Below are 16,074 nucleotides of genomic sequence, written 5' to 3'. Positions count from 1 at the left end.
ATTGTATTGTGGTGTTTTGATTGCTGTTCTCCCCTAGTCTCATCACCCAAAGGGCTGCATCTATTATATCTCTGCATATTCTGTGTTTCTTCTACATGGGTGGGCTTTTGCAGTGCGTTCTATCTAATTAGAACTATACATGGTGTGTCTTATTAAATTATATATTTTTAAAGAACCTTGATTGGACAGTCCTTTATTTTGGACAATTATACTTTGCTGTTTGGGTTCACATCTCTCTTAAGAGTAAAGCCTTCCCTCTGCCCATGTTACCACAAAAAGGCGAAGCATGTATATCGCTTCACTGTGCCTGTTTTAACTTTTACCTGTATGATTCTGTTGGCTCTTGGTTTGTGGAACTGAGGGCTGAGTGGGTGGTTTAGCCTCTACTCATCCCTGTACTCCTGCAGGGCAGAAGTCAATTTGGCACACATAGCCAAGTAGCAGAGTTTGGCGAACAAGACAAACAGGAAAGCCTTCAATTAAAAATCCTCAAGAAAACCATTATTGCTATAATAAACTGTTGACAAAGTAAGAATTTTGAGTAGCTACATGTTTGATTGTTTATGGGGCGGTCAATTTAATGGCTGTTAACTTCCTGTGAACTGGGGCTGCTGTCCTAATAGAGTGTGGTATTCACCTACCAGTTGTGCTTGTTGCTGCTGGTAGGGATCTGTGGCATCAAGGACAGCTTTGTTGGTTGACTTTCAATAATCATTGATTCTCTGATAACGGCAATAGAAACATAATTTTTTTAAGGGCATCTAACCTTTTTGCAAAGAGTGACACATAGCTTTGTCACCTAGGGTGCCATCTTGCTTTATCTGCACTGGGCCCGGGAATGCCTTGCAATGCCCAGGTCCGGAGATCATGCTACATGCTGTCTGCTACTTGCCTAAAGCCAGCACTGTTCTTTGATGGTATGCGTTACCTGCTGCAAACGTGCTCATTTCACTACCTGAGAGAATGGAAAGGCTAAATGGGGATGTCTGCGAATGAATAAACCAGTGTCACTGTGGCATTTCGATTATTGATGATGTTGGACCAACTGTGATTTTTCACTGGACCGGTCCTTTTCAAGCACCGCTGTAAGACTTCGGAATGGTATACCAAAATATTTTTGCTTGACCAACGACTATTTGAAGTTTAGGAAGATCTTAAAAACATGACTTTGGAATCATGCGTTTTGAATGTATCAGATTTTAATAGGCAATATTTATGAATGTTCATCTGTGTTTTTAGACCATGAGTATTGTATTGGAGTTCATTGTACTGGAATAAAATTGGTCATTTTTACAGATTGTTCTAATCATTGTTATGTTATGTACTGTTGCTCTGAACTTTAAATTGTATATGGTTTTATATTGCAGAGCTCGGATGCTCTTGCTTGCCTTGTTTGCGCTACAGAAACTTTTTAAATAATAAAACAAAGACTTTATTAAAGCAAAGCTTCTGGTGGTGGATTGGCTTACAGGGCATTTTTGAGATTTCCCAGTGAGCCTGTAAACCCTGGACCACCCAACCCCTTCCTTCCATCTCTTTTCATCCTCCACATCTCTTTAAAGAAACAAAGAATTTCCTACAAAGATTCCACTCTCTTATTCCGCACCTTAGTTTTTTTATGTTAACTACTTTATAATCACTTTATAGGAACACATGTGATTGTAGATGTAATATTTGGGCCCTTTTTTCCAAACATTCTTGGGCAATGAACTCAAAACATCAAAGTTCATCATTTAAAACTTTTTTTATCTATGTAGTTCCTTAACTACTTGGGCCCTCATTTAACTTGAAAGTCAAACTTGGGTGTATTTTGCATTTGTCTTGAAAGTCAAACTTGGGTGTATTTTGCATTTAACTTTTGCCATTGATTGTAGCCTCCTAGCCCAGTGACTGTTCTATACCGTTGTTCTCGCTTACCCCTCCCTCTGCCTCCACTTTTTCCCACTAATGGCGCTCTCAGTTTCTCCCATCTATTCCAACTGCTTCTCTATCAACTATCCTTCCTTTCTCACTAAGTCTGGTAAGAAAAAGTTTAAAAAGGATATCTTGGCCTCAAACCCTGGTCTCCCTATCACTGATACCTATACAAGCCCCTCTTCCAGACAGACCCTCACCAACATCCTCTTTGTTGTTCCTTCGCCGGATCCATGGACCCCCCCATATGATCTCTGTGCTCTGTCCTGTCTCCTCCTCTCCCATTAATGGAGCACTCGCTGGGAAATCCTCATGGCTTCCTTCAACTCCTCCAGAGTCATACTTAATATCTACCTAAATGGCACTGTCATGGTCGAATGTCCACAGGACAAACTCCTCCTCTTCGATAGGCAGTTACCTTGCCTCATCAACTTCCTTTCACCTCTCACTGTCCCCGCCTCTCATTCTTTGGCTACCTTGCCCACTCTTCCCTCCTCATCTGCCCTTCTTCAGGCTACCTCCACAACTCCGCAGGCTGTAACTCTGATTGTTACCCCTCCTGGAAAAGTCTTTAAGGCCAACAACCTTCTTCATCTTGCCACTCTAAACTCTCGCTCTGCTGTCAAACACTCCTCTGACATCTGCCACCTCCTTGAAGAACTGGACCTTGATGTCCTTGGTCTTACAGAGACATGGTTCACGGCCAGCTCTGTCACGAGCTTTGACACTTTCCTCCCTGATGGCTAACATGATCCTCTCCACACCTATATCGACTCAGGCTGGAGGAGGCGTAGCCCTGATCTTTCCTTAGTGGATTCCTGCCACTATCATTCCCACTCAGATTAACTTCTGTTTTGAATGCTTGTTTGCAGGCTCTCAATCTCTCCTAGCCACTCTCTTACTGTTGCTACTCTCTACCGCCCCCCTGAGCAAATCGCCTCTTTTTTCTCTGAGTGGGCTGACCTCGCCTCCTCCCTCCTGGCCTCAACCACTGAACTCCTCCTCCTTGGTGACCTCAACATCCACCTTGATTCTCCCTGTCCCTCATCTCTGCTCTTTCGGGACCTCTGCGATTCCCACTCCCTCTCTATCCTCCCCTCTGGCCCGATGCACTCTGCAGGACACACACCTGATGTGTTGACCTCCTCTGGCGTCCTCCTCTCGATCGTTCTGACCACTCCTCTCTCCTGGAGCGATCACTGCCTTCTCTCCTCTCATATCTCATTCTCTTCCCCCCAAGCCAAGCCCACCCCAACACTGCCACCTACCTTCTCGGACATACAACCTATAAAGCGTGTTTCAGTTAAGGCTTTTGCTGCCACATTCTCTCCCCCCCTCATACTTTGGCTGACTCACACTCTTACAACCTTGTCTCTTCTCTACTCTTCTATCTCCGATACTCTTGATTCTCTTACCCCTGTCATGAGGATCCGCTTGAAGTCCAAAGCCAAGTGCAATTCATGGTATGACTCCGACCTAGCTACACTTAAACATAAGTGTAGGGCGGCTGAGAGGAAATAGAGGGCTTCTTGTTCATCCTCTGATACACTGGCCTGTTGCATGCTCCAAAGGCAATACTGACTCTCTTTCCGCACCAAGAAGAAAGTCCACATAAAAGCCTGTGTCTCTGCGGCATCTTACAACTCGGCCGAACTCCTTAAATTCTGCAAGGACCTGGCCAACCCTGCTGCAGTCTCTACCTTTCCTCTTGCATCCCAGGCTCCCTGCAATGACCCCGCCTCTCACTTTATCTCAAACACCCAGGACATCCTGTCTACCCTCTCCTCCCATCCTCCTCCTATTCCCTCTCAGTCTGTGCCTGCTGATCCCCCTTTAACCACCCCACCCTCCTTCTCTTCCTGCCCTCTTTTCTCCCCTGATGAGGTAGCTAGACAAGTCCGATCTATGAAAGCTTTATCAAAACAGGTTCATCCCTGCTCCTCCAAAACCATCAAGGACCACATCGACACCCTTGCTCCTGCCCTTGCTCCATTGCCACTGCATTGCCATGTTCTGCTAAAATTTCCAGTGCTACGCTGAAAACACTCAACTCATTTTCAGGCTACCCTCAGCCCCCTCCTCTCCCTTTCTCATCTCTGATTGCCTAACTGCCATTCAAGATTGGTGTGCCGCCAATTATCTTTGCCTGAATGCCAGCAAGATGGAGATCCTTCTCATCGGCACACCTTCACCATCTTTTCCCCTCACTCTCTGGCTGCCTCCCTTGGCCGCCCTCCTACCCCCACCTGCGAGGCTAAGAACCTTGGGGTCATCTTTGACTCTACACTTTCCTTCACCACCCACATCTCTGAGGTCTCTAAAAAGTCAAATTTCCTACTGCACCTCCTCAGACGTACTATGCCTTTCCTCTCCTTCCCTCAGAAGCTTACTGTCTCCCAAGCTCTGGTTCTCTCTAGGCTGGACTATTGGAACAGCCGCTTTCTAAATCTACCATCCTCTACTCTCCGCCCTCTGCAACTAATCCAGAACAGGACTGCAAGACCTGTCCTTGGCCTCAAGGCCTGGGATCGTATCTCTCCAGCTCTGAAATCTCTCCATTGGCTCCATGTGAATGCAAGGATTAAATTCAAAACTCTCTGCATTGTCCACAAGGCTTTCTGGGTCCTGGGTCCAAAATACCTTCAGATATCCCTCCGCAAATACCTCCCCTCTCGAGCTCTTTGTGCCTCTACCTCAAACTCCCTCAGGGTCAGTCGTTTTTCAAAGAAACAAGCTGGGGGTAGATATCTCTCTTTGGCTTTGGCCTCCAACTGGAATAGCCTCCGCCACTCTGAAAATTGAGGAGAACCATCTCTGGTTCCGGAAGCACCTCAAGACCTTCCTCTTTGCTTCTGCCTTTGCTCCCCCTCTCCCTTGCCGATCTGCTATCTCTTGGCACTGTGCACCTTGCCACCATCTGTCCCCTGGACGCAGGTACCTGCTCACCCTGCCACCCTCCTGCACTGCCTCCTGGCCACCCCTTGCTCTGGGGACTGTATCTGTCCTCAATCAGTCCCCCACCCACCCATTTTCTTCCTTTTCTGCACTTATCAGACTTACCCAGTCTGCTGCCTTAAACACAGCACTTGCCACCTGCTGGCAGCACAAGCTCTGTTTATTGCCTCTATTTTCTATTTATTTTATTTATTATTATTTATCTGTTCTCCTCTTCTCTGCACTTTTCACTCTTCCCCCTTCCACACACTTTCCCCCTTTCCCTTTCCCATGCACTTGCACGTTCCTAATGTCACTGGACCTAGTAAGATCCTTCTTGTGTTCCCCCATGTTTCCGCCCCCTTGCCTTGTCGCGCTCTGAAACACTTGTGTATGAGTGCGATACAAATACAATATCATATCATATACCATAAGTGCTGTAGACCAGTTTTCCCATCTTTCAAATGGGAAAGAAAAAACATGTCCCAGAATCCAAAGGTTCTCTCTCTATCTTCTCCCTCCCTCCCTCTTTCTTTCTTCATCTCTTACTGTGTCTGTCTTTGTGTGTGACTCTCTCTGCCTCTGTTTGTTTCTCTTTGTCTACCTGCGTGTGTGTACCTGTGTGTGTCTCCGTCACTCTGTCTTACTCGCTGTGCTGTGTACATACCTCTTTCTGTATGTTTCCCCTTCTCTCCGTCCCACTTATCTCTCTCTCTCTCTCTCTCTCTCTCTCTCTCTCTCTCTCTCTCTCTCTCTCTCTCTCTCTCTCTCTCTCTGTCTCTCTCTCTCTTTCTCTCTCTACATCTCTTTCTGTGGCTGTGCGTGTCTGTCTTTGTGTGTGTGTCTCGCTATCTCTGTTTGTGTCTATTTGTCTAACTCTGTGTGTGCATACTAGTGTGTATCAGTCACTCTCTGTCTAACTCGCTGTGCCTGTGTGTGTGTTTGTCTCTGTCTCTTTCTGTGTCTCTGTGTCTACCTGTCTTTGTGTCTCCTTCTCTCTGTCTCACTCGCTGTGCCTGTGTGTGTGTGGCCCTCTTTCTGTATGTTCCCCCTCTCTCTGTCCCAGTCCTCTCTCTCTCCCACTCTCTCTCTTTCTGTTCCTCTCTCCATCTGTCTCGGTCTCTCCCTCTGCCTCTCTCTCTCTGTCTTTCACTGTCTGTCTTATACAGCCTGTCTCCTCTTTTCTCTCTGTCTCTGCCTTACTCGCCAGCTCAGACTCTCTCCCGCAGGTATCCGCATTTCTATCTGTATCTCTCTCGCTCTCTGCCTGCCCCTCTCTGACATTTAAGGGTGGGGATGTTATCCTCTTCCCATTTTTTGGCATGTTTTCGCCACTTTTCTAAATAACTTGTCATGGCAGTATATGTTTGCAGTGAGTCAATAAATAGTAATATGCATCCAGGGTAACTACTGAGGACATGCTGAAGCTGAATAAACCGTGGAAAATGGACAAGCTATTACCTGCTTTTCTAATCAATCGTCAATCTCTGATGACTCTACACTTATTTTTAAATAATATGCATAAAACGTGCTCACCAAAATGTTCTGCTGGCCCTTGCTCTAGCTAATTTCATGTTACATTCCTTTAATGTACTTGCATTGTTAATTTCGGATTCATAAATGCAGGCCTCAGCGTGCCAGAAGGCAAAGTGTTGAGAACTGAATTTAAAATGCTGTAAAGCCAGGACTACATTATCCGTTACCTGCTACAAGTGGCATTTGTAGTGCTCTGTAAACTGCCCAAATGCTTTTAGACGGTCCCATGTGATATTCTCGAATATTAAAAGCAGCCCCCAAAAATGTGGTGCGGCCTTTAATATTCGCAAGATAACTCTTTTCACTGCTCCACCCTTCCCTTGCCCTCACCTCCGAAATCGCTGGGGGGGTTTTACCCCCAGAATCCCCCTTTAATCTTGCAGCTTCTGCCCACCCTACCCACCCTCACACACATTTAAATACAAAATCATACAGACACACACACCTTCTCTCCAGCCCCCTCCCCTCCACACTACCCTACAACATGCACACAGACACACAAACACTCACCTCACCGCCTACTTCCGTCTTCCCCTGCCTGTCTCTCTGCTGAGCCTGTCAGCCCCTGGGCATGCTCGTGTGCTACAGGGGCGTGGCCGTTAGATTTAGAAAGACCAAACTCACCGTGGTCTTTCTAAATCGATCTTTTTTATTTTTTCTAAACAAATGCTTTTTCACTTGATATCCTTTTAGACACAATCCTACAGAGGCTCTGAAACTGTTTCTTGCTTTTAATTACGATTGCTGTGATCAAATTTGCTGGCTGCAGATAATGGATCTTCTTTGCAAAGATGACGCAAGCATTGAATATGTCTGCTGTCCTCGGGCAGCTACTGCGAGAATACTCGGACAAGAAAGGGACCTGCATGGAGTAGGTGTGTGGAAAAGTGCTAATTAATATTCATTAGCACCCGGGTGGGGGGGAGCCAGCCAATCGGATGGCTAGGAACACAGGCTTGAACCGATGGTACAAGCCTGCCTTCCAAGCTGCCTGATGGCCGGTTCCCCCGCCGTCAATCTATTCCCCCCACCCTCCTACTTAACTCTGCTCCTTCCCCTCGCCTCCCACTGGCCGCCATGGAAAGGGAAGAGGGATTCCGCATCGATGCCCTCTTCCCTTTCCATGGTGGCCATCTTGGAAAAGGTTTTCCTTCCTACAACGGGATGGCCGGAAAATCCTTTTTTTTCAAAGCACCCCGGGTTACCGCTTTGGCAACCCAGGTGCTAATGGCCTTCATCCCCGGTTCCATGTGCTGGGTCTTAGTCTTAGAAGTGCGTGGTGCTGGTGCGAGTTATGGTTGCCTAGCTTTCCATAAATGGTATATTTCTGAGGTTCAACTTAAACATAACGTCCCTTTTAACAACGTTTTTTTTCAGTGAATACTATTTAAAATATGCAAAATGTATGCACATCATGGGCAGAGCAACTGCAAGCTTCTCCCAATCATCATAGCAGAAGAAGGCTATTGGAACCTACAGACATGCGGGACATTATGGGCGGGGGCAGTTCAAGTTTCCCCGACATACAGCATGCTTTACGTGTTATTGACAGTTCTTAAAATATGTGCAACTTAATGACCATGTGTTTTCCCAGACTCTGGACACTATTTCTCAATAAATAAACGAGGGAATTCTGATGCCGTTGCTCACTCCTCACCATTCATGCAGTGTGTTACCTGCAGTCACTGCCATTCTCCGCCAGGAAGTTGTGTGGACGATTGTAATGACCACTGTTTCCATGTTGGCATTCTATACATCAGATCATGTGCAATGGTTTTGTCCCGGGTACGTGAAGGTGGCCACACTTTTAGTCAGTGGTCGAAGTGTACAAAAAGAAGTAGTGGAACTATGTTCCGTACTTTTCTGTACCTCTCCCCACAAACCCCATTGCCACGCCCCCTCCCATGCACAATACAAACCCCAAAACATATGTGCCTGCTGATAAAGGGAATGTTCAGTGCAGTGCACTGAAAGTGCAAGTTTCAACTTATTCCTACACTTTTATTTTGAAACGAAACCGTTCCGGAATGGTTTATTTTTAAAATAACAGTATAGGAACGGTAAACCTTAATTAAAAGAAGTAGAGGAGCACCGCTCCCGACCGCTCCTGCCCACTTCGACCACTGCTTCTAGTCGGGGAGGTTCAATTTCACACAGGAGTGGCTCCCTGGCTAGCGGCAATCCAGTGCGTGTTGCACGAAGAGCATTAACACGGAGCATGCAGTGTGTAACAAGCATGGCACTATTCTTAAGAGGGCCCATGCATGACTTGAATGAACTGCACATTCATTGTCTGTGTTTCCCCAGCTAAGAGTAAAGCACCTCAATAGCTGGGAGCACTGCACGCCACCTACTAGTGTGAAAGCAACAAGATGGCTGATTCATCCACAGTCCATTTATCATATGGAAGCAAAAAGATGCACCTGAAGTGAAGAGGGCAGTAAGCAGCTGTAAGCTGCTGCCCCCTGACTGCTGCCATCCATGTATGATATGATATGGCATTTGTAACGCGCCTATACACAAGTGTTTCAAGGCTCGACGAGGCAGGGAGGGGGAAACAAGGGGAAGACAGACAACGATCCTACTAGGCCAGGTGTCATTTAGATCGCGCAAGTGCAGGAGTAGGGGGGGAGGGAAAAGGGGAAGGGGAGGGGGGGAAGTGCAGTACAGGGTAAGTAGAATAAAAAATAAATAATAGGGCCAGCTGGTTGCAAGTGCAAGGTAAGTGCAGACAAGTGCTGGGGAGGGGGGGCTGTAGGGATACAGAGACAGTCCCGCAGTGCAGGGGTTGCCAGGGAGGCAGTGCAAGTGGAGAGTAGCTGGGCCAAGGACCGAGGTCGGAGAGAGTGGCCCAGTTGCAGATTCAGTGCAGTTTCAGTGAAGAATTTAGCAGGGGAGAGAGAAAGCAGAAGCAAAGAGGAAGGTTTTGAGGTGCTTCCGGAACCGGAGATGGTTCTCCTCAAGTTTCAGGGAGGCAGGAAGGCTGTTCCAGAGGGAGGCCCCTGCCGCGGAGAGAGATCTACCCCCGCTCGTTGCTTCGAGAAGCGGCTGACCCTGAGGGAGTTGGAGACGGATGAGCGAAGGGCTAGGGAAGGAACATATTTAGGAAGAGAGAGTTGAAGGTATTTAGGCCCCAGGCCCCAGAAGGCCTTGTGGACAATGCAGAGGGTTTTGAACTTAATCCTCGCAGCCACTGGGAGCCAGTGTAGAGATTTCAGTCCTGGAGAGATACTGTCCCTGGGCTTGAGGCCAAGGACAAGTCTCGCAGTCCTGTTCTGGATGAGTTGCAGAGGGCGGAGAGTGGAGGCAGGCAGATTAAGATAGAGGCTGTTACAGTAGTCCAGCTTCGAGGGAACCAGGACTCGGGAGACAGTGAGCTTCTGGGGGAAGGAGAGGAAGGGAAGAATACCTCTGAGGAGGTGCAGCTGGTAGTGTGACTTCTTAGAGACGTCAGATATATGAGGAGAGAAGGAGAGTGTGGAGTCGAAGATGACCCCAAGGTTTTTTGCCTTGCAGGTAGGAGCAGGAAGAGGGCCAAGAGAGGCTGGCCAGAGAGCTGCAGGGAAGGAGGGAGTGGGTGTGCCGATGAGTAGAATCTCAGTCTTACTGGCATTAAGGCAGAGGTCATTGGCGGCACACCATTCCTGGATAGCAGACAGACAGTCAGAGATGAGGGAAGGAGAGGAGGAGGCCGAGGGTAGCCTGAAAATGAGCTGGGTATCGTCCGCATAGCACTGAAAGTTGGGACAGAGAGCGGCGATGCGATGGGCAAGGAGTGCCAGATACTGGTTGAAAAGCCAGGGAGAGAGATTAGAACCCTGGGGGACACCACAGGTAGAGAAAAAGATGTCAGAGAGGAAGGACCCCAGTTGGACCTGGGAGGGACGATTGGAAAGGAAAGAGGTCAGCCACGCCAGAGCCTGACCAGTGATACCCAGGTTATCACGGAGACGGTTGAGCAGGATGTATAACTGGTGAGCCGCCCCCCTGAGTCTGGCGCTCCAGACAGGTGCCTAGTTTGCTTAGACCTTGCACTAGGTCTATGTATATCCATGATAAAGAGCATATTATTTAAAGAAAAATGAAGATGACTATTTACAAAAAGTTATATAAGTTTTAAGGTATTATTAAACACTAAATACAAGATAAATCTAACATTAAAACCAACATTGCTGACTCTTTAACTCACCCTCATTTTTGGATTGTTGTTAATATACGAATGTGTTGAATTAATTGATAATAGTATTTTGTGTTTAGTTTGTATACTGGTGTTGTATGCCTGACTGTTGAACTCACTTCCATGTGATAATGTTGCCTGCAAAAAGTTGCCTGATCCCTAAAATACTTTCCCCAAATATTCTAGAAGGGTATACTTTTATGTTTTATACTCCATTCCTTGAATATTTGGAGAAAGTATTTGATTTTAAACAGGGTGCATTTTTTGGGAAATGTCGCCCCGTGGCGGCCATTTCCCAGGCGACTTTATAAGTGGACACCATTGAGCTTGACAAGGTAATGTTAGTTTTGGTATGAAGTCTGATATGAACATCTTGGTAAGAGCATGTGTCGTTGCGAGCCAATGATTTTAGAAAGTGTTGTATGTGTTGAGATCATTTAATATAAGGTCTGTGGGTATATGTTTTGAGATCATGCAATAACACATACATAATTATTGCTATTCATGTAAATGGTCAATTTTCTGTGTTTGTAAAATGTATTGCATGTTTGCTAAACATGGTGTTGTTCAATGTAAAGATCTATGTTCTAATGTTTCTTTTTTACTTGTAACTTGTGAAGGCATGTAAACGAACCAAAAATGTTACTTTTATGTTTAGTGTTTTATAATACGATAAAACTAAAATTTAAAACAGTTTTTTACACTGAGATTTTTTTGGTGTGTTGGATCATTTGATGCTTTTCGTAAAATTATTTTCATTGTGAAGAATGTTTTTCATTTAATGTTGTCCCACAACCGTAATCTGCAAGTAGAGCAGCCCTGCACCATGTTGGGTGCAGCAGATCAACTTGTGCATTGTGTGGAACAATATTCTTTTCACTGAATGATTTCCATGTATTTGTATCTTTCTGCACCTAGTGCACATGCCCGATTATAAGTGGGAATATGCATTGAGGGCTGTGGTTGTTTTGTTTGTTTTAAGGAATATTTTTCACTTTGCTGAATGTATTTCGTTTCATTTTATCCCACGTACCCCAATGCTCATGCCTGAATAGTGTTGACTGTGAGCTGGAAGGAGTGTGGGGGTGCATGTTATATTTGTGCTTTGTAGATTGTTTTAAATTGAACAATTTATTTTTCATTTAGAGTAGTCCCTGTAACCCAATTGTGCATGTTCAGTTGCCCAACTGTGCATTTGTTGCAGCAGCAGATAATCTTGTGTGATCTGTACAATATGTTTTATGTTGTGAATTTTGTATTTGTTTAATCCCATAGACCCTGCTCTGCATGACTGATTAGTATGCGTGTGATGGGATTGAGGTATCTTTCCCATTTTATGTTCAGATCATGTTTTTGCAGTATATTTTTTATTCAGTATGGTCCCTTTAACCTTTCTGTGCATGACTGAATAGGGTTGGGGGCTCCATAATGATTGTGCACATTTTGTAGAATATTTTTCATTTCACCTTATATTTTTCATGTTGCTTTTGTACCTGGAACCCAAATGCACATGACGGATTCGCAGTGTGTGGGTATAAAGATGATGTTTTAGTGCCTTTGAGGGCCTGATGTGCCATGCTTTTGAGATTAGTACTTCTCTTCTTGGCCATGCAGTATTTTCTGATGGCAGTTTTGTATCGGTTGCCATTTGTTGTAATTGCTGGCTGATACACCCCCTCTGTGATTCTGTTTGGAGGCTCTTGCCAGCTGCTGTTTACCCTTTTTGCCCAGCTGTGGTGTGTGGACATGCCAGACTGCGTCCATGTCTCCTAGGATGTCAGTGTTTGGAGAGTGGATCACCTTGCACAGATATCCTATAAGAAAACAATTTCTTAGGAAACACTCTAGGAGATGGAGCTGAAGAAAGAGCTGTCTAAGAAATGCCCAGGCTGTAACAGTGTCGTCAATGTAATTGCCTTTGCAGCTGCAGAAGCAGTGATGTCAATAGTTCATGGTAAGGGCTGAGCACACACCCAATAATGTCCTATGCTCGTAGATTGAGCAGGCGAAATACTGAGTTGTCTAATTAATTAAATAGGCCTCTGGTTACAGTTGTGACCCTGAGGTTGACAAATTACAACACAGGTGGCTATAAAATAACTCACGTCAGTATTGACATAGGTTTGGAGACTGCATATGTCGGAAGCATGCATCCTCCAAAGTAAGATCTGTGTAAAATGGTAAGACATTTAAAATGAAGGAAGTAAAATGAACTTTATTTATTATTTTTAATTTGAAGGTCAACTCTGTCCAACTGTATGCATTTTCTTGTAACTTTTGTTTTGATTTTGTAATGATTTAATAGTATGGGGGCACGCTCATCTAACAGGCCAGCTCAACGCAGCACCTTTTCATTTGTCGTCCACTATTCCCTCTCTGGAGGAATACTTTCAACATAGAGCAAGTGTACCATTACTTTCAAGCACCCTTCCAGAAACCTTCCAGCACCCTTCCAGCCTCTTTGCATGCTCTAAACAATCCTGCGCCTGAACAAAGGAGTTTTTGTTTTGCTCTCTTTCAAAAAATGTGTGTTAAATATTAAAGTTGTCCTCTCAGCTATGTTATTTTCAGTGGACGTTAGTGTCCCCTTCATTTTGAGAATGTTTGATTCTTTCGAGTTATTTTCCATTCTTAAATATTGTTAACAATTGTTTTACGCCAGACAGTACCATTGCCCAGTGTCCTGACTAATATGGACTGGGCTGTATTCATCGAACACAAAATAATGACATACATGAAAACAAATTAAATACCCACATATGCTTCATATGTGGGTATTTCATATATGTTGCAAGTCAACCCCACACACAGTGCCGGCCTGTAGCCCAGTACTAAACTCACAGGACAGCCTTGGTGCTTTTAAAGTTCTAATTACTCCGTCATTATGAATGTAATGTATGCTACATTTCTGATTGTGATCTCCCCAAAAGCCAGTTAAATAATGTTAGTAGTCGTTTGTCATTTATAGAGCACTTTTATCTCATTAATATGCTCTCAACGCGCTTGTAGTGGGAACGCCCTGTGGGGACTGAAGTCCAAGGTATGGGAACAATTGTCCGAAGGATAAGAATGCGTCTGTGCATTTGGTCAAGATATAGGGAGTTAGGTGGGCTGGCCGAGCTCCAGTAAGCTACCCATGAAGGTCAGGCACGTGGATGGGTGCTAAGGTGGTAATGAGAGTGCAAGAGACTCGCAATGTGTCCAGCTAGCTGCATTCTGATGGCTGAACTGTTGTGCTTTGAGTATTAGTCTGGTGTCTGGAGGAGGTGAAACATTATGGGCCCGATGAATGGCATTTTTTGCATGGTGCAAAGTGATTTTGCACTGCTGAAAAGTGACTCTGCACTGCCGACGCAAACCTTGATTGATGGAACTGTGCAAAGTGCATGTTTGCAGTGCAAAGTCATTTTTGCTGTAAAAAGTGACTTTGCACTGACTTTGCACGGCAGAAATACACTGCAGAGTTCATGAATCAGGGTTTCTGTCAGCAATGCAAAGTCACTTTTCAGCAGTGCAAACTCACTTTGGAAGTACAAATAATTCCATTAATCGAACCTGTGTCTCTATATCTTAATACAGCAATGCACTACCAAATAGTCACTACGAGCCACACCTGTGGCCATTTCGCACATTACAAATAACAAATAGCGTAAGGTCAGCTAACTATGAACAGACAATGCTGTCCTGATTTCAATTTAATATCAAGATGTATTCATGGCTGGGCTGACATTGATTAACTCTTTTTCGCTACAGTGTCAAAAATGACAAAATAATAACACTTTAGGACATAATAAATGGTGCATAGGGTATATTTTCGAGTCTCTCGGCAATATTTCCATGAGTTCACATTAGCACTTTGGACAGCTGTTGCCAGGGGACCCTAAAATGAACAGGCGTATTTATTTTTGCTTTTGTTCTATCGGTTTATAGCGCATTACTTGTTAAGCGGACTTGCTTCCAAGCACTGGGTTCTAGTAAGTGAGGAAGGTGGGTGTGGGCAGTGTAGTTGTTTTTAGCAACAAAGCATAGTTTGGCTGCCACTACCCACGCAATAATAGCTAATCAGTTTAGCAGGCTGGAGTGCATTCCGAGGTGCACACTGAGTGCCCTGTCTCACATTGCTGGCTTCATGGCTAACCCTGGAAGCCTTGCAGGAATACGCATGTGCAGAGGGCTTCCAGCCATCTCATGTTTGAATCTCTAGTCCAGACCCTCAGGATGACGGCAGCTGGATACTCAAAGATTAGGACTGAGACAGCTTGCAGGCGGATAGATAACAACCTGACATGTAATGTCAACACCACTTTCCACCTGAAGATACAAATTCCAGTAGGAAAAGGGACACATTCGGTGCCATGGGGGCGCATGGACCCTGCTTCTCCTGGCCTCCAGGAGAGAATAGGTCAGCAGGACAAGATGGTGGCAATTCTGCAAAGGATCTTGGGAGATGTAGAGACCCTGCAGTAAAAGTCAGATATGCTGGAGGCAACACTGCATGCGTTCTCACCTGGGGCCCACCAGCTGCTAGGAAGCGCTGCATCCGTACAGGCGAAGGTCAAGGTGCTGGAGGAGGGGGTTACTCCCACCAGGAAGCACGTGGCAGCTGATCAAGGGAGGGGGGCCGTGATTGAAATCTAGAGTAGGAGGAACACTATCAGTCTGTGTGGATTTCCATGAAGGTGTGAATGGAGTATTACTGCACTGCTTTTACAGACTTAGTTGCCTAAATTGCTGCGGATGTCAAACGGTCTATTGAAGTAGAACGGACACAGCATGTTACAGGTCAGAGAATACCGCACACCTGGGCCCCAGATCCTAATGTTATGGCCTCCAGTGAAAGAGACTATTCTACACGAGGAAAGTGGAAAGAAATAGTGCTGTGGGGCGCATTTGGGCAAAAAGACTATTTGTGGAGATGATGTGCAGAAAAAGATGCCTTTCAGAACTGGGGAACGGCTCCAGACACTAATGTATGCAAAGAGGCTGAACAGTGAATCTTTGCGCAACTGTCCAGCCCCTCCTGAAATGTGCAGGTCACCTTTCAGAAAACGGTCACCTGCGCATTTCTAAAAATAGCGCACATGAAATAGCGCATTGCCTAAGCTCCTCTCTTATGTGCTTTTTTTTGTGGATCTGCTCCTTTGTAGTTTATAAACATGCGTTTTGAAATGCAATATTCTATATAAAAGGTTGGATTGAATGAAGGAGGTTCTGACTTTAATGAACACATATTTGGTTTTCGGATCAGTACACCCGGTAAATGTTTTTTTGAGGTGAAAATGAGGCAGCAGGCTTCCACGTTATCCTGTGAAAACAGCTTCTAAAACATGGCTTTCTAAATGACATCCTTCTTAATAACATTGCCCCAAAAACCATATTGAACACAATAGAAAGCATTATGCAGTTAAAAGAAAATTACAACGTCGAGGTAAGGCAGCAGGGACGTAATTTCACCAAATTTCCATTGGTAACGGAAGTGACATCACACAACCCTTGATCCCTTGGTTACATCA

The 16,074-nt window shown here is 45.2% G+C and overlaps 1 protein-coding gene across 2 annotated transcripts in view; it reads left to right on the top strand.

Moving 5' to 3' along the window:
* Positions 1–16,074, top strand: part of LOC138492163 (uncharacterized) — a 1,449,912-nt gene that overhangs the window by 139,716 nt on the left and 1,294,122 nt on the right. The window lies entirely within an intron of this gene.

This window comes from Ambystoma mexicanum, chromosome 10 (assembly GCF_040938575.1).
Source record: "Ambystoma mexicanum isolate Mex_15411 chromosome 10, UKY_AmexF1_1, whole genome shotgun sequence".
NCBI lineage: Eukaryota > Metazoa > Chordata > Amphibia > Caudata > Ambystomatidae > Ambystoma > Ambystoma mexicanum.
The sequence above is the reverse complement of the archived record's forward strand: the minus strand, read 5'-3'. Positions and strand labels throughout refer to the sequence as shown.